At 37.6% G+C, this 23689-nt stretch overlaps 1 protein-coding gene and 2 pseudogenes across 3 annotated transcripts in view; all 3 read left to right on the top strand.

Annotated features, from left to right (window-relative positions):
- SLC2A9 (solute carrier family 2 member 9) overlaps nucleotides 1–23689 on the top strand; it is a 327171-nt gene that overhangs the window by 140186 nt on the left and 163296 nt on the right. The gene's annotated exons all lie outside the window — the stretch shown is intronic.
- Nucleotides 8798–15165, top strand: LOC140510800 (rho GTPase-activating protein 29 pseudogene; annotated as a pseudogene).
- Nucleotides 18473–21446, top strand: LOC140511203 (rho GTPase-activating protein 29-like; annotated as a pseudogene).

The raw sequence follows: 23689 nt of genomic DNA, 5'->3' as shown, positions 1-23689 counted from the left end.
TGCATTGGTAACATTTTAAAATCTCTCCTATTGAACTCCAGACACAACAAGTAGAGCCGGAAACATGCTGTTACCATGGCGTTTCAAAGATTGCTTTAGATTCCCATAAACATCTTCCACACATATAGGTCAAAATGAAAATAATTAGGGCAGATCATGTTTTGTCAGAGACTGAGAATATATTTTTAAAAGGCAACAAATTTGCTTTTCTTCAGTTTTCGGTTAATTTTTTAATTATTTTAAAGAACTGTTAAACCTAGTTAATGTGGTATCATGGAAAGCCCTAGACTTGGAGTTGGCAGACCTGGGTTCAAACTCTGGCTTTACCTTTTCTTAGCTCTGTGATAAGGCAAGTCATTTTATTTGTCCAAGATTTCATTTTAAAAAAATCTATAACAGGGGGATAATGATGCCAAACTATATGCCTCAGAGAGGCCTGTCAGGAGGATCAAAAGAGAAAATCCATGTGAAAATGCTTCATAACTGTAAGGCTTGTGACTTTAAGGAACTAAGAGTTATAGTCATCGTCATCATTGAGTATTTTGATCAAGTTCTTGCCTCTACTGTATTGTATGTAGCTATAGTGACCCATGCAAACAAATTTTCACCCCACCAAAGAACATTGAGAATTGCAATTCAATCAGTCAGATCAATCAAACAAACATAAGACACCATGCTAGGTTCTGGACATACAAAAATACAAATTAAACAGTCCTTACCTTCAAGGAGCTTAAACTCTACTATTGCCATAATATAACTAACTCTGTATAGGAGCTGTCATATGGAATCCATCCTAAAACATCACATTAAGAAACATATCAAAACAACCAATCAACAAGTATTATTAATTATCTACAAAATACTGAGGGAGAAGTCAAATTAAAGATGAAGGAACAGAAGAGGGACCAATGAGTTAATGAGCTTCATTGCACTTTGGCCTTCAAAAAACAAAAAAAAAAAGGTTGGCTGCATTGGAATGAGTGAATAGACAAAATCTTATTTGCTGTGATCTAAAGGAGGCTTTTGAATTAATCCAAAGAGTTTGATTGTCAGGCAGACTGCTGGTTGCTGAAGGGGGCGCGGGGAAGGGCTACTTCAAGAAATAGCACAGTGGAAAATTTCGATAAGATGAGAAACCTGGGTGAGTTGGAATTATTTCCTGAAAGCAGAAGAGAATAGTATTATTGGAAAGTTAAAGTAACTAATTCTATAGCCACTCAGGACAGGGAAAAATAACTCTTAGCCTGTCTGAAAGTGACATGAAAGAACTTTTAGGAAATTGCTGTATTAAACACCATGCCTATGGCTAGCCTGCACATGTAAATGAAAAGAGAATGAGGGAATAAGGGAAAATTCTGAAATTTTATTTCAGGGCCAGGTGGGGGGGGGGGGGAAATAAAAGTCAAGTTGTAATATCTCCTCTACTGCATAGTTAAAATAGTAAAAATAAAAACTTTTGTTCCCTTTTGAAATTTACTTCAACAAAATTCCACAAATATTTGTTAAGTAGCTGCTATGTGCAAAGATCTGTGCTAGGCAAGTATTAGGGATGATAATAAAAAGGAAAATCATATTGTGTCTCTATTATTAAGAAGCTTAGAATTAAACATAGAAGATGAGACATGTGACATGAGGTTGAGCTTGGCAAGTGTCAAAAAGAGGGGTATACATACAGAGGGACCATTTTGGACTGTGGTGATCAGGGAGGTCTTCTTGGAAGAGGTGGTGTTTGAGCTGGACATTGGAGAAGAGTTAGGATCACAGGATTTACAACTCAATATGAACAGCAGGTATCATCCAGTCTCATAGTCTTATATAACATCTGTAAGTGACACAGATAGGATGTGAAATCAGTTCTGATTCCCATTGGTCCTCACTACCTGGAATGAGAATTTTTAACATAGTACTACAGTTAAAAATGTTACATGTACATACATTTTTAAGATGTCCAGAGGAAGTATGTGATGACTTATCTGAACTGATCCCATAGGAAACTAAGTAGAACCAGGAAATCACTATTAAGATGGAGTGGGAAATCTATTAGGGGCATGTGGAAAAATGTGAGCAAAGACATTGAGATAGGAAAATGTGGGAACTGCTTGGAGGATGAAAGTAGTCTTTTTTGCAGGAAGAGAGAGGAAAAGGTAGAGGAAGAGGAGGAAAAAAGCTCGGAAGATTTTGGAGAGCCTTGAAATTTAGACTTTGTTTCAGTAGATGGCAGGGAAAGTTACATGCATGGATTTGCACATATGCTGACTAATTATGAAACTAGGGTAAACTTGACATCCATATTCTCACTTCAACCACTTAAGTGTCTGCCATGTGTGCAGAACTGTGCTAGCCACCACAAACAAAAAGAGTAAGAAATCTATGCCTACATTTGAAGAGTTTATTTGTTCATCCAGTTAAGGGTTTGGAGGAAGGGGAATAACCATTGATTAAGCACCTACTATGTACCAGGCACCCTGTTAAGGGCTTTAAAAATATCATTCCATTTGATCCTCACAATGATTCTGTGAGGAAGGTGCTTTTGTTCAGTTATTTTGGTCATGTCTGAGTCTCTGTGACTGCATTTGGGGTTTTTCTTGGTAAAGATACTGGAGTGATTTGCCATTTCCTTCTCCAGTTAATTTTACAAATGAGGAAATTGAGACAAACATGGTTAAGTGACTTGTCCAGGGTCACCCAGCTAGTAAGTGTGAGTTTTCTTGGCAAAGAGACCAGGAGTGGTTTTCCATTTCCTTCTCAAGCTCATTTTTCAGATGAGGAAACCAAGGCAGTGTTAAGTGACTTGCCCAGGGTCACAGAGCTAGTAAGTATCTGAAGCCAGATTTGGACTCAGGAAAATGAGTCTTCCTGACTTCATTCCTGGCACTCTATCCACTGTGTCACCTAACTTCCCCTGAGGAAGGTGTTACCAGGTGAGTTTTGTATAAGGAACAATGTCAAGTGTTATGTTATGTGACAGAGACTCTAAGTACTATAGCTATGCAGAGAAAGGAGAAATCAGATAGTCTATGGTACACAAGGAAGGGTCTATGAAAAAAACAGAATTTGATCTGGGCCTCGAACAACAAGTACGTAATGATTAACCTGAATGAAGTAGAAAATGCCATGTGGGAGTAACAGGAGATGAAGTTAAGTAGGGTAGGGAGCAGTGATTATTGAGGTCCTTATATATAAAGGTAATGAGTTTAGACTCCCAAAGGCAATGGAGATCCATCGTAAACTCATTAACAAGGCAGCATCTTCAGAAACGTACTGGCTCCCATCAGGACAACTTAATTAAGATTTAATGCAGACTCTCCCAAGGTGACCTCAGACATTTACGAGCTGTGTGACCATGGACAAGTTGCTTAACCCTGTTTGCCTCAGTTTTCTCATCTGTAAAATTAACTGGAGAAGGAAATGGCAAATCCCTCCAATGTCCTTAGCAAGAAAACCCCAAATGCATTCATGAAGACTTGGACATGGCTGAAAATGACTGAAAAACAACAACTTCTAGGGTGACGGTGCTGTTTTTAAGCCTCTGTCCTAAGGCTACACTGATTCACCTCCTTTACCAAGAGAAGTCGACAGGAAAGACAGCAACTGGAAGCTGAAGAACCAGAGAGCTTAGTCATAGCTCTAAGGTTGCACTTTGAAGTCAGTGACTTTGCTAATTTTAGCAGAACAGTTGAAACGTTGGGAGTTTGTTAATTAAAACAGGCACATTAAATAATTGGGAGCCTGGCATAGGGGAAAGAGTGCTGGATCTGGGGGCAAAGAAGCTCACTTCCTATCCTAGATCTACAGTTACAGGCCCGACCATAAGGCCTTAAGCAAACCATTTCACCTATTCTGTACCTCAATTTTCTCCTCTTTAAGATGGAGAGGGATTAGCTGAAGGAGGCCAAAGGCCCAAACAGACCAAAATATCCATAGCAACCAAGAACTAGAACCAAGTAGCAGCCTATCTATTGGAGAATGGCTGGAATAGTTATGACACACAATGGGGTTACTGTACCTGAAGAAATGATGAATATGAAGAATTCAGAGAAGATGGTGATGACATACAATAGGATACATAGAAAAGTCAGCAGAACTGGGACTGCACCAGATAGAAATGCAAAGAACAACAAAATGGAAACTGTGTGCTCTATAACCATAATGCCTAGGTTTTGCCTCAGAGAAGAGTGAAGAAAATGGATTTCTGCCTTTTTTTTTCTTGTTTGGGAAATTTCTAGGTTAGAACACTGTATACATTGTCAAATTCAGATGATGTGTTTGTTAGTTTTTTTAAACTGCCTTACTTTATGTTAAAGGGATGGTGCTCTATATAGGCAAAGGGATGGGATATAATACAAAGCAAAGGCAATGCAAAAACCAAATACTGTCAAATATTTTGTAAAAAATAAGAGAGTTGGGATAGATAGTCTCAAAGTCTCATCACTGAATCCTATGATTAGTTTTCTTTCTAGTGCAAAGCTTCCTTAATTTGAATTTATCTCCCATGGTGGAATACAGTGGTAAGACAGCTGGTCTTGGAATAGTTCAACCTCAGTTCAAATCCCAGTTCTGATGCCTATTAATTGTGTGTCATTGACAAATCATTAGATTTTTCTGAACCTCAATTTCCAAATTTGTAAATGTGGTACCTATCTTGTGACTCTGATATTCAGTTTCCAAGCACTAAAACTGCCTGTAAACATAAGACTATTCATGGAAATTCCAACTTCCTGCCATAGACAAAAGACTCCATTATTGTTAGTTTCTGAAGGGATTCCCTGACCATGAAACAAAAAGAGAGGTAACTGAATGCACCATTTTAAACTGGCAGTCATCTTTGAGAAGGGGGAAGAACGCTTGGGCAAGATAGAATGAGGTGTTAAGGATAAATCCTTAGATGTAATCTGATTTAATAAATCCTGAGACAATAGACCTAACAAAGTGTTCTTCAACAACATTGGCCTTCTAAGAATACTAAATTAGAATGTGAAAAAGGGAATATGGCAGCAACTTGAAAAGCCTTACTTTCAACTTTGGGAGACAGAAGAATCAAAACCAAGAGCCCTGAATCTTTCATGTAGTTCATAAGCCCAAAGGGAATGCTGGAACGGTTGAAGGCTAGTGAAAAAGACCTGTCTCATTTTGAAGTCAAAGAAATGTCAAAGCATGACGTGAAGGCCAAGGAGGCCCGCCATTCTAAGTTGCATGTCAAGATGAATTTTCATAAAATCTCCAAGTTAGAAAGGACTGTGGATGTCACCTCATCCATCCCCTCTGTCCCACCTCCCTAACACGTAGTCATTCAGCCTGAGGTAAACAGCAGCACAAAAGCACTTCTCTTCTGAAAGCTGGCCATGTTCTCAGGGACAAATACCCCTGCCTCAGGGTCAGGCAGATGCCTTCTGTAGCTTATGTGACAGGATTATATTCTGTAGCACATGATATGATACCATATGAGGGGAATAAACAATCTGTACCAGAACTGTAACTAGGAATATTGGTATTTGGGGCAAATTCAGCCAATAATCTGAAAGGGGTGGAGATGCAGATCCAACAGGAAATCCCAAGCAGCATTCCTATAGTGTCATGTGATTATCAGACAGTTAAGTGGATCACTGGATAGAATGCCAGGCAGGGAGTCAGGAAGACAACTTCCTGAGTTCCAATCTGGCCTCAGATGCTTACTAGCTGTGTGACCCTGACCAAGTCACTTACCCCATCTTGGCTTCTGTTTTCTCATCTATGTGAAAAAAGGAGGATAATAATACCTGCCTTTCAGAGCTGTGTGAGGATCAAATGAAATATTTATAAAAAGCTTTGCAAAATTACATTTACAGTTTCTGAATATTATAAAAAACCTTTATTTCCCTGAATACTTAGGAAACTAATTCTATTGAATTGTTTTTTCCGGTTAACAGAAGGTTTGAACCCAAATCCTTCTGTCTGAACTTATTATTGGTGAAAATATTTATAATATATGGGTCAACATCTTGACATCATAGTTAAAATTATTGTTGTTTAGTTGTTTCAGTCATATCTGACTCCTTATGACCCGATCTACAAAGATGCTGAGGTGGTTTGCTATTTTCTTCTCCAACTCATTTTACAGATGAGGAAACTGCAGCAAACAGGGTTAAGTGAAATTTGCCCAGGGTCACAGCTAGCAAGTGTCTGAGGCCAGATTTAAGCTCAGGGAGATTCCAAGCCCAGTGTTCTATCTACTATTGCTACCTAGTTGCCTTTCATAGTCAAAATATAGAGGGCATATTTGAATGTATCTTAGATAATAATAAGTCTTATAGGTCCTCCATGTCACTATTAAAAATGAATTTTTGCTCAGGAATTCAGATGTAGATGTAAGATATAAGATGAATACATGGATGTGAGTATAAATATAGACGTGAATGTTAATTATAGTGCATCTGTAACATGTAAAGTGTAGGTATATTGATTGTTTACAACAGTGGAAGAGAAGGGAGTAAAGAAATTCTATTCTCAAATTCTATCCCTACTCTTTTCTGGGGTCAAAAATTCTGAGCAGTTTTGTTTTGTTTTCCTTCCTTCCTTCCTTCCTTCCTTCCTTCCTTCCTTCCTTCCTTCCTTCCTTCCTTCCTTCCTTCCTCCTGTTCTTCCTTCTCTTTCTTCCTCCCTCCCTCCCTTTCTTTCTTTCCATCTTTCATTATGGTATTTAGTTTTTTTGACTTGTCATGTTCTTCTGAGAGACCTATAATCTTTAAACTGCCTCCATGCATCTTCTTTTCAAGATCAATATATTTTGTTATACAGAGATTGTATTTTCCCCTGTTATTGCTTATTGCTTCTTCCTTCCTCGTCTTCCTCCTTGTCTTTCACTTTTGTGTAGTTTCATTCCTACTCAATTATTCTTTCCTTTGTTTCCTTGGTGAGACACCACTGTGGGATTCAGGTTTTTCCATTCTGCCAATTATTTCTGCTGCATAGGGCATAAATTCTACTTTCACAATTCTTATTTATCTTTTAAACAATTCCAAAACAACGTACTGTGGTTCAGTTCTCTCTTTGAAATCCACAAGGTCTTTTGCCTCATCAATTGTTTTACAATATTAATTTATAGATGTCTCAACTCTTTTACCTAATCTGGAGGCTCCCTTCTGCTATGAAAATCTTCCTCATTGATTTGTCTACATATGTTTAAGATCTTTAATTGATTTTTCTCTCTGTGGAGATCTGCAGTTTTCTGCCTTTTTTTTTTCTTCTTCAAGTCCCCCATCTCTCACTTTTGGATTCCTTCCCCTTTGAGTGTGGTTTCTTTAAAGAATGAACTTTCAAATGATCTCAAATGAACTTTCAAATGATCTCAACTTTCTGCTAGACCCTTATTCTCTGCCACAAGTAACTTCTGGTGTGGGGGGGACAGAATTGGCTTCAGTTGCATGCTGGGTTCTTTCTTATAGGCTTAATGAAGTACCATGCATCCACATGTGATCAGCTCCAGTTTCCTCTGTTCCTTGGTTCTTTCTTTGGTTGAGCTCTGTTATGGTACAGTGTCTCTGTACTTTGGTTCCAGCCTAAGCAAACTTCTGCTTTTTTGGTTTCCCATAGTACTTGATGGAGGGAAAGATATAAAGTGGAGTTCTGTTGCAAATCTTTGGTTTGGCTTATATAGTTGTGGTGGCCTGAGTCAATGAATTATGGACTATTAGCCTTCTCTGCTGTTAGTACATTGTATTTATTAACTTATTTGGGTCTTGGTGTCCTAACCATGGAGACAGATAAAATCTCTTTATCTCTTGCACAAAGTTACTATTTTAGAAAGGTTTGAGGATTTGGGAGGATTGGAGGAAACGTCTATTCCTATATCTTGTTAACCACTCGACTATTACCACTCTGTTAATAGAACTTGACAGACTTTCAATTTCAGGGTAGAACTCTCACGATTATCTAAGCATAGTGGATATAACACATGAATCCCATAAAATGAAGATATAATGAGAGGGAAAGCAAAGAGAGAAAGGGAGAAAAAGAGAGTGAGCTAGGAGGAAGAGGAATTGTGAAAGGAGGAGGATGAGGAGAAGAAAGTGGAGGAAAGAGAGAGAGTCGGGGAAAGAGACAGCGAGAGAATATTTCATGCACTGTAGTTGCATGGCCTTCAGCTCAACAACAGAGGCAAAAAGTCAATACAAATTGAGACCTATCACACTCGTGCACTTTATCAGTACAAACACATCTATCAAAATGATTTCTGTATAAGCACAATACAATTCTTAATAATGCTAAAGAGGGAAAGCATATTTATTTATGAAATGATGAGAAAAAGAAAGCAGAATCAAGATGCTATTTCTTTTGTGGATAACAGGAAGGGAAAAGAATGAGTAAAGTGAAAGGGAGACCTCAGATATCCTGTGTCTTGAATCTCTTACTAATCCAGTCATGTTAGGTCACATACTCCTAGTAATTTTCCTCCTTTCCAGAACATAGGCCTACTCAGCTCTTCACTCTTGAGGCTAGAAATAACAATGCTTTTCACCACATAAAACTGCCAGCTTTGTAGGGTTCTGCTCCATTGATAAGAAAAGAGCTGCCTCTTCAATCCAGTCAACATCACATGTCAGGAGTCATAATGTTGAATCAAGGGGGTTTTACCCATTAATAAGCAGCATGAAAATCCCTTAATCTGTAACTCATTAGGGATCATTCTTTCAACACAGAACTGTTGTTTTGGCTGGAGGTTACTGAAAGAGAAGTGATTTATTTTGCCTTGACTTTCCATTGCCTACCCCATTCCAAATTGTTGATTGTGATATTGTCAAGTGTGACTGAACAGGTAAGTCCCTTACACAATGTGTATGTAGGTTTAGGTATAGGTATATATGTAAATATAGAAGGCATAGGAGATGCAAGAGAATATCAATTGGTCTAAGGCATCTCTTTGAGTTTAATTTTATTTTGCCTAAATCTTTTATACAAATCAATACGTTTTTAAATTGGAATAAAATGTGAGCATTGTGGTTGATTGAGAGTGGAAGTTCTGTTTACTAAGAAAGGAACACTAGTTTTGGATTTAAGGGAGCTGGATGGTCCTACATAACTCACTCTTCCCCATTTTATGGGGGAGGAAAATAAACCTCAGAGACTAGATTTGCCAAGGTTACATAGTTAGTAACTAGAAGAAGGAGGGTTTGAATCAGGAGTGGGGGATCCTCAGCCTCAAGGCCACATGTGGCCCCCTAGGTCCTTAAGCGCAGCCCTTTGATTGAATCCAATTGAGGACCTAGAGAACTACATGTGCCCTCAATGACAAAGATTCCCCACCTCTAAGTCCTAGACCCTTTGACTCCACTATACTATGTTGTCTTTCATAATTATTGGCTCTGGGAAGTTCACAACTTCCCAGTGCCTGGGAAAGAAAACTTCCCAGTGAGTGAAACTCACTAAGACTAAAAGTTACAAAGGAGTTGCTGATCTGCATTAATGGAGAGAATTTTCACACTGGAAATTCCCCAAACTGATGAAATTAAACGTGGAGATTTCACACACCTCAAAAAACAAGAAATTGAGTTATTTTTCTTCTTTTTCTGGAAATATGATGAATCACTTCATGTTTGTATGCCCTTGATTTTTTAATCCTCCCCCAGAGAGAATCTGTATTCTAGGTAAGCATTCAGTCTTGTCCCAAGGGATGATGATAGTGGCAGAGATACTTGTCATGCATGTCTCCAGCTCTTCCAGGACAGTCATTTTCCAGGATATAGCAGCAAAAAACAGTTCTTTTCTGTCTCCCTCCTCTCTCCTCACCCCTATCACCAACTGGGGATCACAAGATGGAGAACATGAAAGTCCAATAGGTACAGAGAAATTTAGGTTCTCATGTTAATGTGCCTGGTAGAGAGACAAAAGACCTTAGAATAGCTGATGCAGAAATAGCATAAACAGCTCGCCATATATCATGCATTTAATGAAACAGTAACTATGCCCATTTAAATATTTTATGAGACACCCAGCGCTAGAGGCTTCACAGGGAAAGCAGAATGAGGGGGTTTAAATGCCACATTTGGGCTTAGTAGTCATTAAGTTGTATTTTGATACTTCCACTTGTGAAATATAGTTGAAACCATATGCTGAGAAACACAAGTCCTCAGATCATACATAGAATCTTGAGTTCTTCTTTAATGTTTTATTGCTCATAAATCTTGTCACCCCAACCAGATGGTAAATTCCTTGAGAGAGGCTGATTAGCAGGGGTGGAGAGAGAGTGCTGGGCCAGGTATTGGGAGACCTGTGTTCTCTTCCCAGCTCAGTATTGTGTTTTCGTGACCTGGAGCATGTCACATTACTTCTAGTCTGGGGTGCAGAGGAATCTCAGTTTTCCTACCTGTAAAGAAGAAGGAGCTGAGTCAAAAGATCTTAAAGTCTCCTCCAGCTTTAACATTCTAAGTCTTAGTGTGGTTCAATGCAAGGGGAGCTCTGCACCTGGAATCCAATGTTCATATAGCATCATCCATTCACCTGTTTTCCAACTGAGGAACACTCATTCTCCAACTTGCACCCCAAGTTCTTGCTTTCCAAAGTGCTATTATGAATGTCTTAGCAGAGTGTCATATTGGATGGAGAGCTGGCCTCAAAGTAGGAAGGTCAGGGTTGAAGTCCTGCCTCTGACATCCACAGGCTGTGTGATCATGAGACCATGGACAAGTCATCTAACCTAGTACTTCAGGCTAATTTCTAAAACTGTCAGTTGTAGAGAAGGTGCCAGTCTATGTTGGTAAAGCGAGTTTTTCTCTCCTAGGAGCTCCATATACAAATAACATCACAGTCTCTATTCCTCCTTTGTCTATGCTGGACTTTGCCCAAGATCAGACAGGTGTAAGGATTTTAATTAAGCCTTTTAAGGCTCTCTGATTCCAAAACCAGTGCCCTGTGCATTGTACCACATGCTGTCATTATGACTATGGGTGCTATTTTATCAGTAGCCTGCCTGCTCCAAGTCAATATTCCCTGATCAAAAAGGCATTCCAATTCAATAAGCTGTACCATTGAGGACCAGGAGATGACACCCTCACAAACATCTACAATCCCAGAAAATGTCAGGTCAGGACATAGGATAACTGGAGATCAGGTATTCTGGTTGCTTCTTGGTAGACAGCTCATGGTGGTAGGAGGGCATTCAAAGGATGCTTCACTAAGAGTAAACAGTGGATCTTGAAAACCCAGGCAGCATTTCAGTACGCAGAGATGGGCTAAAATAAGCTATACAATATACCTGAACAAGAAAAAGGACGTCCTACTGAGACAAGAGTGGCATTATCAGGGCACTGACATTCTCTCTAAATACCATTAAATGACCAAGAAGTGGTCATGGGAAATTGCTGTAGTTTCGTCCTGAAAAGCCAGCTTTAAAATATATGTTTAGTTGACTTCTGGACTTGTACAACTCGTTTGACTTTTGAAAGCACTTTCATCTTTATTTTCCAAGTTGATTTCCCTAACCGGCCTGGGAGGTTGAGTAAAGACAGATAAATGATCATTTCCATTTTCCAGATGAAGATAATGAAGCCCAAAGAGGGGGAAATGGAGGCATCCCCATCGTTACTCAGGAAGTTAATGGCAGTTCTAAGAGTATAGCAAAGTATGTCCTGGCTTCCAGTTTGGTATTCTTTCCACTACATTTCATTGCCAAAAGAGAATGGTATCAATGTCAATCAACAAGTGTTTATTTAGTACCCACCCTATGCGAGGCACTGTGCACTGGGAATGCAAATATAAAGAATGAAACAATCCTAACTCTCAAGGACCTTGTATTATATCAACAAAGGGGGATAAGAAATAATGCTTTAGGAGCCGGTATAGATGGTCGGACTGATTCAGCCACACAACTAGACACCTCAAGGACAGGGTCTGTCTGTTCTTTGTCCTGGGTTTAGCATCTTCCTTAGCAAAAAATAGAAACAGGAAAGTTGACATGTGTCACTTTTCAGAGAAAGGTTTCTTGTGGCTCTCATTTTTTTATACTTTAATCAAGTAACATGTGGAGTCTCTCAGAGTACCTAGTCCTCTTAATCAATCAGTCAATTAATAAACATTTACTAAGCAGCTACTGTGTCTCCAGGCTTTCCTTCAAAGCCTCCCAAACCCTGAACTCTGAAGGAAAATGTGGGAGAGAAGAGGTATTAGACTGACTCCCAAACTGACAGTCTACAGAGCTGTTGTGCTGACCTTTGTTGTATACCTGTGAAACCTAGAGAGCATACCAGCACCACGTCAGGAAACTGAATCGCTACTATTTGAATTATCTTAGAAAGATTCTGAAGATCACCTGGCAGGATAAGATACGAGGCACTGAGGTCCTTTCTTGAAGTAAACTGCCGAGCATTCAAACTCTACTGCAGAGAGTGCATCTACGATGGGCTGGTTACGTTGTTTGAATGCAAAATGTATGCTTGCCAAAAAGACTGTTCTATGGAGAACTCACATAGGGCAAATGTTCACATGGTGGTCAGAAGAAGCAATACAAGGACCCTCAGGGCACCTAGGTGGTACAGTGGATAAAGCACCAGTGCAGGAGTCAGGAGGACCTGAGTCCAAATCTCACCTCAAACACTTGACACTCACTAGCTGTGTGACCTTGGGCAAGTCACTTAACCACAATTGCCTCATCTTGGGTCATCTTCAGTCATCCTGATGAATATCTGGTCACTGGATTCAGATGGCTGTGGAGAAGTGAGGCTGGTGACCTGCACAGCTCTCCCTCACTCAAAACAAAGTCAAGTGCAAGTCATGTCATTATTTCTCTGATGGCGTGGTCTTCTTCATCAATGAAGGATGAACACACACAAGGACCCTCTCAAGGTCTGTAAAAAACTTTGTAATTTATTATGTGACATGGGAGACGCTAGCACAGGATCGCCCAGCATGGCATGGCCTCATCACAGAAGGTACTGTGCTATATGAGCAAAGGAGAATTGAAGTAGCTCATGCATTCCAGATAAAGGAGACAGCCAGAGAAAATGCCTAAAGTAGAGAGATGGGCTGTCTAGTTCATGAAATAGCCAGTGTTACTGGATCAAAAATATGTGTTGAGGAGAGTAAGGTATAAGAAGACTGGAAAGATAGAAGGGGATTAGGTTATGAGGTTTTTGAATGACAAATAGGGCATTTTTTTTTTTATTTACTCCTGGAGGCAATAGGAAGCTGCTAGAATTTATTGAGTAGGCAGGAGACCTGAAAAGACCTTTGTTTTGGGAAAATCACTTTAGTGGCTGAATGGAGAATGGATTGGAATGGAGACCTGAGGCAGGCATACTCATTAGCAAGCTATTACAAATATTCTAGGTGATGAGGGCCTGCACTAGACCAGTGGCCATGTCAAAGGAAAGAAGAGAGCATGTTTGAAAGTACAAAAGTGAAACCAATAGCACTTGGCAACAGCTTGAATATGGGTGGAGTGGGGTGACAGTGAGGAATGCAGGATGACTCCTAGATTGTGAGCCTGAGTGATTGGGAAAATAGTGTTACCCTCTATAGTAATAGGGAGGATAAAAGATGGAGAGGGTTTAGGGGAAAACATAATGAATTCTGTTTTGGACATACTGAGTTTCAGATGTCTACTGGGCATCCAATTGGAGATGTTTGAAAGGTAGATGTAAGTGTGAAATTGGAGGACAGCAGAGAGATTGGGGCAGGAAAGGTAGATTTGAAAATTATCAGCATAAGTTGACTGTGGTGGCTGCAGGACCAGGAAGGGTGGATTCTGTTCCATGGGTAGTGGGCTCCAGGACTCAGTTATGACTCCAAGGACCTCATTGGTTGCCTTCCATACTTAACTACAGTCAATGATGCTCCCCTGGATTTCCATTTTCTGTTACTACAAGGACATTACTAACTGAAAGGATTTTCGAACACTGCAACAATTGGGATGTTGGTGCAGAATGGTGGAAGCAGCAAGCATGGTTTATCATTTGCCTGGCTGTCTTTGTGTGAACGTTTTACTCTTCCTAATTCTGGAAAACAGGGAATGGAGCACTGTACCATGAACAACTCTTTGAGCAGCATAAATTCCAACTCAAATTGCTGTAATGACCACATTATTGAGCTCAAGTATGTGAAGCAGTTGGTCAGTAATCTCAGGAGATTTGTGGAGATGTTTTTCAGTTTGAAAGAAACTATCTCTCAGAAGGAAGTTAAAATTGCATAATGTAGTTCATGAACACCTTGGAGAGCTGCTGCAAATTCTTCAGACCGTAATCAACAAACACCAAGTCTTCATTTCAGCTGATATCCTTAGTGCTACAGGAGAGTTAATTGTTGCAGAAGTCAAAGCTGCGAACTTCAGTGACATTAATGGAGAAAATGAGACATCTTTTCAGTAAAATATTTTCTTCTATTAAAACACTGGCATTCATCTTTAGTAACATATTTTTCAGACTTCCTTATGAGAGATATAGGCAGTGATACATCATTGGGACTTTCTGAGTCTCTAAAAAATTCGGCCCTTGGAAAGCATTTCTGTGGAATCAGTAGGATTGCTGCATGAAAAAGATAATTTTCAAGGACCTCTGTGGCCCGAAGAACTGGATAGCATGCTTGTGGGAACAGATGATGGAGATGAATTGGCTTTGACACATGCTAAAACATGGTCATAATATACCAAGGATATAGTTGCATGAGTTGAGAAAAAAATTAGCTGGGAATTGGAATATGTTAGAAGCATGGCAAAGATAGCAGCGACAACTAAAGCAATTATTGGACTCCAAGAGTTTATGCCATTTGGGGTTTTACTCAAATTCTTTTGATAATGATATTGGTTGCTGACAGCTTTCACAACAAATAGCAGTAGCTCTTCAAGGCAACAAATTTGTTCAGCCTCTCCTTGGAAGAACTGAATTGGACAAAGAGAGGAAAGAAATTGAAGAGCTTTGGCAAGAAGAAAATGCAAGTCAGAGGCACCTCTCAAAGAGGTAAAACTCTTGTGAATACAACAGCAAAATGAATACAAAAAAAGTCAAGTCTTCCACAGCGTATGCCAAAGAGGAACATCTGAACACCAGTAGGGGCTCAGGAGGGAAGTCAGCAAGGCAAAGTTAGAGAAAAAGCAAAGACTGGAAGAAGAGACTGCAAAAGATAGAAGCAGCAAAGGAACCCTCCAAAGTTATTATGACAGATATGGAAGAAAGGTGAAATGATTTAGATGATGCTGAGTGAATATTTTCCTGCAGATCATTTATTTTATATTTTAAAATTTATTTTATTTTAAATTTATAGAATAAGACAAGCATGTCCGTAACATAATAAAAAGAAAAAGGCTGCACATGAAACTGCATATCTATTATGTACAACTTGCAATTCCTTTTAAATATATAATAAAGTTATTATGTAAATTTTTTTTGTTTTCTTCCCTCCTTCCCCCATGCTGCTGTAAGAGATGGCGACCAGTAGACACAAATATATATATACACACATATATATACATACATATATATATACATACATATATATGTATATATATGTGTGTGCGTAAATTTATTCTGTACATACTTCTATTTATCAATTCCTTCTCTGAATTCAGATAGTATCTTTCTTCATATGTCCTTTATAGTTTAATTTGGGTATTTATAGTAGTCAAAATAACTTATTCACTCAGTCATTTTAAAAATAATATCACTGTTACAGTATACAAAGTTCTCTGGTTCTGTTCATTTTTCACTCTTCATTATTTCATGCAAGTCGTTCCATGTTTTTTAAAGATCATTGAGCTCATTTCTTATAGCACAGTAACAGATTCCATCACAATCATACACCACAACTTGTTCAGTCATTCCCCAAATGATAGGAATCCCTGCAATTTCCAGTTCTTTTCCATCACAAAGAGAGCTGCTGTAAACATACCATTCACATTCAAAGTTATAATTACTATTTATGAATTTCCTTCCATCTTATTTTAACTCATTATTTTTCTTTCACAGCCTTTTTGCTATCCCTATTACCATATCTTCTCCCTCCGCCTTCCCACCCTCTACTTTACCCATCCTCTTCCCTCCACTCCCCCAATCTCAATCCATACACCCTTCTAAAATTCCCTCCCCCACCCTGGCCCCCAGTTTTCTCTTCTGTATATATATTCAGAAGACTTCTGTACTCCTCCAGATGAATATCTTGTTTCTTGTTTAACTTAAATGAGAGCGAGGTTCCAACATTACCAGCTGTGCACCCCCACATGTATTAGTCCTTCATTTCATGCTCAATTTTTATAATGTAATTTCTCCCTTTAACCTTTTCTAACCCAATTTATTTTTTAGAATCACTCTATCATACACAACTCAGTCCCAAACTTTCTTTCAAAGTACCTTAGTAATGTGTCATTTAAAAAGTCCAAGAAACACTTTCTGGCTAATTTAGCCATTATATTACTAATGCCAGCATTTTAAAAAAATATATAATTTCAGTTTTCAACATTCACTTCCACAAGATTTTGAATTCTACATTTTGTCCCCATCTCTCCCCTACCATTTCACCCCAGGACAAAATGTACCCCAACCACTCTTTTCCCCAATCTGCCCTCCCTTCTATCACCCCCCTTCTCTCCTTCCCCATACTTCTATTTTCCTGTAGGGCAAGATAGATTTCTGTATCCCATTGCCTGTACAACTTATTTCCCAGTTAAATGCAAAAATAATTTTTAATATTCATTTTTAAAGCTTTGAGGGTAAGATAGATTTCCATAACTGATTGAATGTGTCCTTAAGTCAAATCTAATGCCAGTAAAGCTCTTTTATTCCCTCTCACCTCCCCCCTCCCCCCTCTTCTCCTCCATTGTGAAAGCTCTTTCTTGCCTCTTTTATATGAGATGCTTTACTATATTCTACCTCTCTCTTTCCCTTTCTCCTACTACATTTCTCTCAAGACTTTATTTTTTAGGTGTCCTCCCTTCATATTCAGCTCACCTTGTGCCTTCTGTCTATACACACACACATAATATACACATATACACACACATATATACATTTACATACATACATGTATTCATACATGCATACTAACATATATGTGTATATATACATACAAATTAGAGCTCTTCTCTGAGCTTGAACAGTTTGCTGCTGACTTGGCGGGAAAGTTGAGCCAATACACAGTTGGCAACAGTGGAGCAGAAAAGGAGTGGGCAGCTCTCAGAGATTTGGTATACAGCGCTGCATTTGTTCATCTGGTTCAGAACACTTACAAACACCAAGACTGGTTTGATGAAAATGATGGGGAAATTCAGAAGCTGCTAAATGAAAACTTGAACTCCACAGGATTTACCAGCAAGATAGTTCATCCACCTCTAAGAAGGCAACATTTAATTCCATCAAAAGCAAACTACAAGCAAAGCTTACAGAGATGCAGGATCCCTGACTTAGTAAGAAGACAGAAGAAATTCAGTTTTATGTTGATAGTGACAATCCAAAGCACTTTTATGATTCCCTGAAAGCTATTTGTGAACCAAAAACTTATGGTGCATCACAACTACTCAGTGCTGATGGAGTCACATTGATTAGTGATAAGGACATGATCCTAGAGAGATGGGCTGAACACTTCCATAGTGTTCTCAACAGATCATCAAATTTGTAGAAATAATAGCCATTCTCCAACTGATAAATGACCAAAAATATAAACACTCAGTTTTCAGATAAAGTAATCAAAACTATCTATAGGCATGTAAAAATCCTCCAAATTAGTTTTGATTAGTGAAATGCAAATTAAGACATCTCTGAGGTACTCTTCATATCTGTTAGATTGGCTAATAGAACAGAAGAGGAAAATTGCAAATGTTGGAGGGGATGTGGAAAAATTGAGACACTAACATATTGTTGGAACCATTATGTACAGCAATTTGTAACTATGTCTAAGCCCTGTAAAACTATGCATGAGATTTGATGTAGCAATTTCACTACTTGGTTTGTGTCCTGGGAGAGATAGAAAACAAAAAGGAAAAGGACCTAGGTTTGTGATATGTGGTTGTGATGGAATACTAAGAAGTGATGAGCTAGATGCTCTCAGAAAAACCTGGAAAAGACTTACATGAACTGATGCAAAGTAAGTAGAACTGGAAGAACATTATATAAAATAAAAGCCATACTGTAAGATGATCAACTGTGAATGACTTACCTGTTCTCAGCAATGGAATGATCCAAGGCAACTCTGAAGGACTTATGATGAAAAAATGCTATCCATCTCCAGAGAAACAACTGTTGGAATCTGAATACACAGCAAAGCAAACTTTTTTTTTTTACTTTCTTTATTATTCTTGGGTTATTTTAATTTATGTTTTCTTTTACATATGACTGATATAGGAATATGTTTTGCATGACTACATATGTATAACCTATGTAAAATTGTTTGCCTTCTCAGTGAGGGGGGTGGAGAGGGAGAGGGAGAATTTGGAAATCAGTTTTAAAAATGAATGCTGAAAACTGTTTTCACAGGTAATAGGAGAAAATAAAATATTAAATAAATTTAAAAAACTCTCTGTAAATCCATTAAAAATGGAAAAGATTTAGTAGAAATGTCAGAATTCTCTGCACATAATATCAGCAATGTTCTTCAGTTATAGCTTCATAAATTACCCTAACCCTTATCTTTGTTTCGTCTTTATGAGGAGTTTATTGGCCTTGCCAAAGAAAGCCAAAATGAAATGAAGACTCAGAACTGGGAAGCCCTGAAATTGTAGGTACTGAACTAAATAAAATCCTGAGGAAAATCAAAGATTTTCTTTAAAAAAAAATTCTACAACCAAACTATAATACTACTGAGTACCTTACAGGACATCTGCATAGAGTGTAGAAAACAGGACACTAGCCAGAAATCTGGGAACAATATTTGGATCAACTTTGTTTGGGCCTCAGCAGATGTATGCTAAGGTTTCCCCTCCCTCCTTGGTAGACTATCCCTCTCAGACTTGAATTGTGGAAGATTTTTGACATGTTCCTGCAACCATTCTCAGCTTCTTTGCCTAATGAAAATGCCGCCCTTGAGCCTAGGAAGCCCCAGTCATGCCTTGCTTCAAAAGAAGGCATATCACTTTCTCATCTTGAGAGTAAAATTTCAGAAATAGCTACATTATTTAAAGGATTACATGACAGCAAAAATGTGGTAAGGAGTTAATGCATCTATGATCAAAAATATTATGTTTTAGTTTTTCATAAGAATGAAACCTACCCTTTCATGAACAAAGATAATTTTAAAGTTAATAGCCGTACAAATGCAAAATGTAGTCAAATAACCTTGAGACTGTCAAGGAAAAAGACATCAGTTAGACCTGTGAGTCTGCCTGCAGATCAAATCCTTCCTTTTAAAACTTTTGAAATGAGAACAATTCCAAACCATATGGGAAGTTTAAATTCAGACAAATTTGGCAGGAATACAGCTATTGTCTGAAACAAAACCTTTTCCTAATTCACGCTTGTTATGACCTCAAAAGTTGGGACAAGCAATTCAGACAACATGATATTAATTACAAGGGCTGCAGTGATTATGCCCATTGCACTCCAGGAGATCAGAGCCCAGGAGAGTTGAGACACTTGTGTTTTATCTCTAAGCTCCCATGATGTTTCACTTTGTGCCTTGCAGCCCAGTAAGCCAGATATGATATCAGTCAAGGCAGTTAGAATAATATTAGCTTTTCAGATTCTCATCCTCTTGATGCTTTTAGGGTATGGAGAACTTTTCATCCACCCCCAGGGACATTTTATAAGCCACCTCTCAACAATAAGGTAAAGAGAAATGAAGAGAGTTTTCTAGAAACATACACAATAGCATCTGTTAATATCAAAATACTTCCATGTATCTTAGATTTTCCCCTCCCATCCCCCCTTCACGCCTACCTCCCCACTACCTCCCTGAGACGGCATGTAGTTTTATATAGGTTCTACACATAACGTTCCTATTAAATACATTTTCACCTTAGTCATGTTGCATAGAATAATTAAAGTGAATGAAAGAAACCATAAAACAAACCAAAACATAACACAAAAGAAAACAGTCTGCTTCATTCTGTGATCGAATTCCATAGTTCTTTCCCTGGATGTGGAAGCATTTTGCCTTATGAGACCATTGGGAATTATCTAAGTCCTTGCATTGCAATGAAGGACTAAGTCTACCAGAAAAATTCCTCACACACTGTAGTTGTTACTGTGTATGAAGTTCTGGTTCTGCTCCTTTCACTCAGCATCAGTTCATATAAGTCTTTCCAGACCTCTCTGAAGTCTTCCTGCTTATCATTTCTTATAACATAATAGTATTCCATTACATTCATATACCACAATTTATTCAGCCATTCCCCAATTGATGGGCATCCCCTTCATTTCCAGTTCTTGGTCACCACAAAGAGAGTTGCTATAAATATTTTTGTACATGTGGGGCCCTTTCCCATTTTTATGATCTCTTGGGGAAAAAGTGTCATTTCTTAACCTAAGCATAAATAAGTTATTTTGTAATTTCTGATGAAGGATTTCTTAAAAACAATAACTCACATTTATTGGTCACTTTAACATTTAAAAAACTTTTCTTCTTTATTATCTGAAGAGTTAGTAGTGTGGATATTAATATTATTGCTATTTCCAAGCCTGGAAAATGGAGGTGAAGAAAAGTGAACATGCTTACAAAGGCATTTCTTGATAAATTCTAGTGAATTTATCAAGAAATTTTGCTTATCAGTCATTGATATTTATGTCTCATAACCCTATCACACTGTGAACTCTTCAGGAGGAGGGGCCTTGCATTTTAATCTAAACTATTTTGTGTCTCCCACTGCCCAACCCTGGACTCCACCAATAATAGGCACTTGATAAAAGATTGTTAAATGCATGGACTCAGAAACACTTAAGCCTGTTGATTCTCTTTTATTTGGTGATAGCCTGACTTTCTTATTCTTCTCTTCAAGATATATATGTCTCTCTTCCCATGTGGAAGGTTTGATTTATTTAATGATTTCTTTTCAGACAGATTCATAAAGGAGTGAGTCAGATTCCCCCCATGGGTCTCTTTTCAGATGGAAAATGTTGATTTCATTCTCATGCCTTTTTCAAGTCTTCTTCAGATAGTCATTATAATCTGCATAGGAATACAAATGAACAATATTAGGTTTCCCACTTCCAGAGGAGAAGGATCATGTTTATTAGATAAGATGAGATAGTTTGGGATTAGGGTAAAACCTTCACGGATGTACATTTGAATTTCAGGTAAAAAAATCACCTACTGTAGGAAAGAAAAGCCATTTAGAAATAGCAAATATCTCTGATAAAGGTCTAATATCCAAGGTTAAAAGGGGAAATGATTCAAATATATATGTGTGTATGTATATATATATGTATTTTTAAAAACTATGCTGTTCACTGAAGAAATTCAAGTATATGAACAAATGCTCAAAATTGCTAATCATATGAGAAATGCTTATTGAAACAACTCTGAGGTTTAACCTCACATCCATCAGATTGACAAAGATGACAAAATACAGTAACTTTCCATTGCATACATATATTATATATGTATATATGTAATATATATATATATTACATATATACATATATTATATATGTATATATGTAATATATATATATATGTTTCACATTTTTTTCAGCCATTATTGAATTGAGGAATGGTTTGATTATCTGATGTCTTTCTATAGCTCTGCTTATAAAAAGAAAAAAATTTCAACATTACTCATATATTGTTACTCACGATACCCCTTTTCAACTTTTAAACTCAGTATGAGACTAATGATTTAGTAGTGATGCTGGATCCATCAAAGATGGAGGGTTCTGCCATAGATTAGTATCCTCACACTCCTTTACTTGTCAGGGAGCACTTGCATGAACGTTGTGAGAGTCAGAATTTATCCTGTGTGATTACAGATTGTGAAGTTAATACTAGAGCAGATTCAATATGTTCATTCTAGAGCTTGGAAGAAAATATTGGTATTGATGCTTTTACTGTACACTGCAGGTCTGAATTTCCTCCATGGGACTATAAAAATAGCCTGATGACTTTTTATTTAAAAAATAGCCATTTGTTTCTACAGTGCTACTTAAGGGGAGTGTTAAGGAAAACTGCTGACTAGTTGCTTGACTAGCTAAACAACAAAAGGGATAGATCTCTTTCATAAAGTCACCAAAGGTCCATGGTAGAGGGAAACTTTGGATGTAAGCTAGAAGTGAAGAAGACCTTAAACAAACTGACCATAGAATATCAAACTTGATCAAGATTACAGAAAGTAAGAATCGGAAGGAATCTTCAAAGACTGGTAAAGTTGGGAGAAAAAACACATAGATTATATATAAAACCTCTCATTCAACTCCATTTTATAGATGACTAAATTTGATGCCCAAAGGGTTTAAGTGATTTGACTGAGGTCCCATAGCAAATTAGAAGCCAGAAAAAGAAAGTCAGATTTCTATCTTCCTAGTCTAATTGTTTTTGTACTATAATACTGTACTGAGCTCACCCTGCTCTAAATAAAAGCTAAGAGCAATAATAATTAGTAATCTTTCATATTTGCATGTCATTTTTCAATTTTATATTCATGATTACATTTGGTATGATCTTCAAAACAATCTCAAAGGTAGATAGGATTGATATTATTATCACTGCTTAATTTATAAAAAATGACAGATTAAATGATTTATCCCAGATTTAATATGAGATTTGAGTTGATTTGATATGAGAAACAATCATACCAAATTTAGTATTGGGAGGGACCTAAAAGGACAGAGGACCCTGATCTTTTGATATCTAATCCAGCGCCATTTTTAGTATAGTATAATTTGGAGAATGAAATTCTGGGACATACTCTAATGTACTCTTCCATTTATAACCTAGTTTCAATAAACATTTATTGAGATCCCACTATGGGGGAGCTAAGATTATGCTATGGAACTGAGAAAGTATAAGACATAGCCTTTGTCCTCAAGGGGCTTAAAATCTATTTAGTGAATTTTAATAATAGCATAAATTCATATAATGGTTTTAAATATATATATATTTTTTAAAATTTAAAGTTCTTATTATATATTCTGTTTTTATATCATCATAATTATTCCCAGTAACCTTTCTCCTCACCCTCCCAAAAAGCCATCTTATATAACAAATGTTATTTTTAAAGATTAAAAAAAAGAGGGAATGTAGCCATACCAGATTTCAAATTGTATTGTAAAGCAGCAATCATCAAAACCACTTGACACTGCTTAAGAAAGAGAGGAGTAGATCAGTGGAATTGGTTAGGTACTCAAGAAGCAGTAGTCAATGAATATAGCAGTCTACTGCTTGATAAACCCAAGGACCCCAGCTTTTGGGATAAGAACTCACTGTTTAACAAAAACTGCTGGGAAAAATGGAGAATAGTGTGGCAGAAACTGAGTATACGCCTGACAACGTACATAAGAATTAAGTCCAAATGGATACATGATCTAGGTATAAAGACTGATACTATAAACAAATTAGGGGAGCAAGGGATAGTGTATTTGTCAGATTTATGGAGAATAGAGAAATTTATGAGCAAATGAGATAGAGAATATTATGAAGTACAAAATAGATAATTTTTATTACATTGAATTGAAAAGTTTTCGCACAAACAAACCCAATGCAACCAAGATTAAGAGGGAAGGAGAAAAATGGGAAAGAATTTTTACAACTAGTTGCCTGTGATAAAAGGTCTCATTTCTGAAATATATAGAAAACTGAGAAATTTACAAGA

This window comes from Notamacropus eugenii, chromosome 6 (assembly GCF_028372415.1).
Source record: "Notamacropus eugenii isolate mMacEug1 chromosome 6, mMacEug1.pri_v2, whole genome shotgun sequence".
NCBI lineage: Eukaryota > Metazoa > Chordata > Mammalia > Diprotodontia > Macropodidae > Notamacropus > Notamacropus eugenii.
This window is presented reverse-complemented; position numbering and strand designations above follow the sequence as displayed.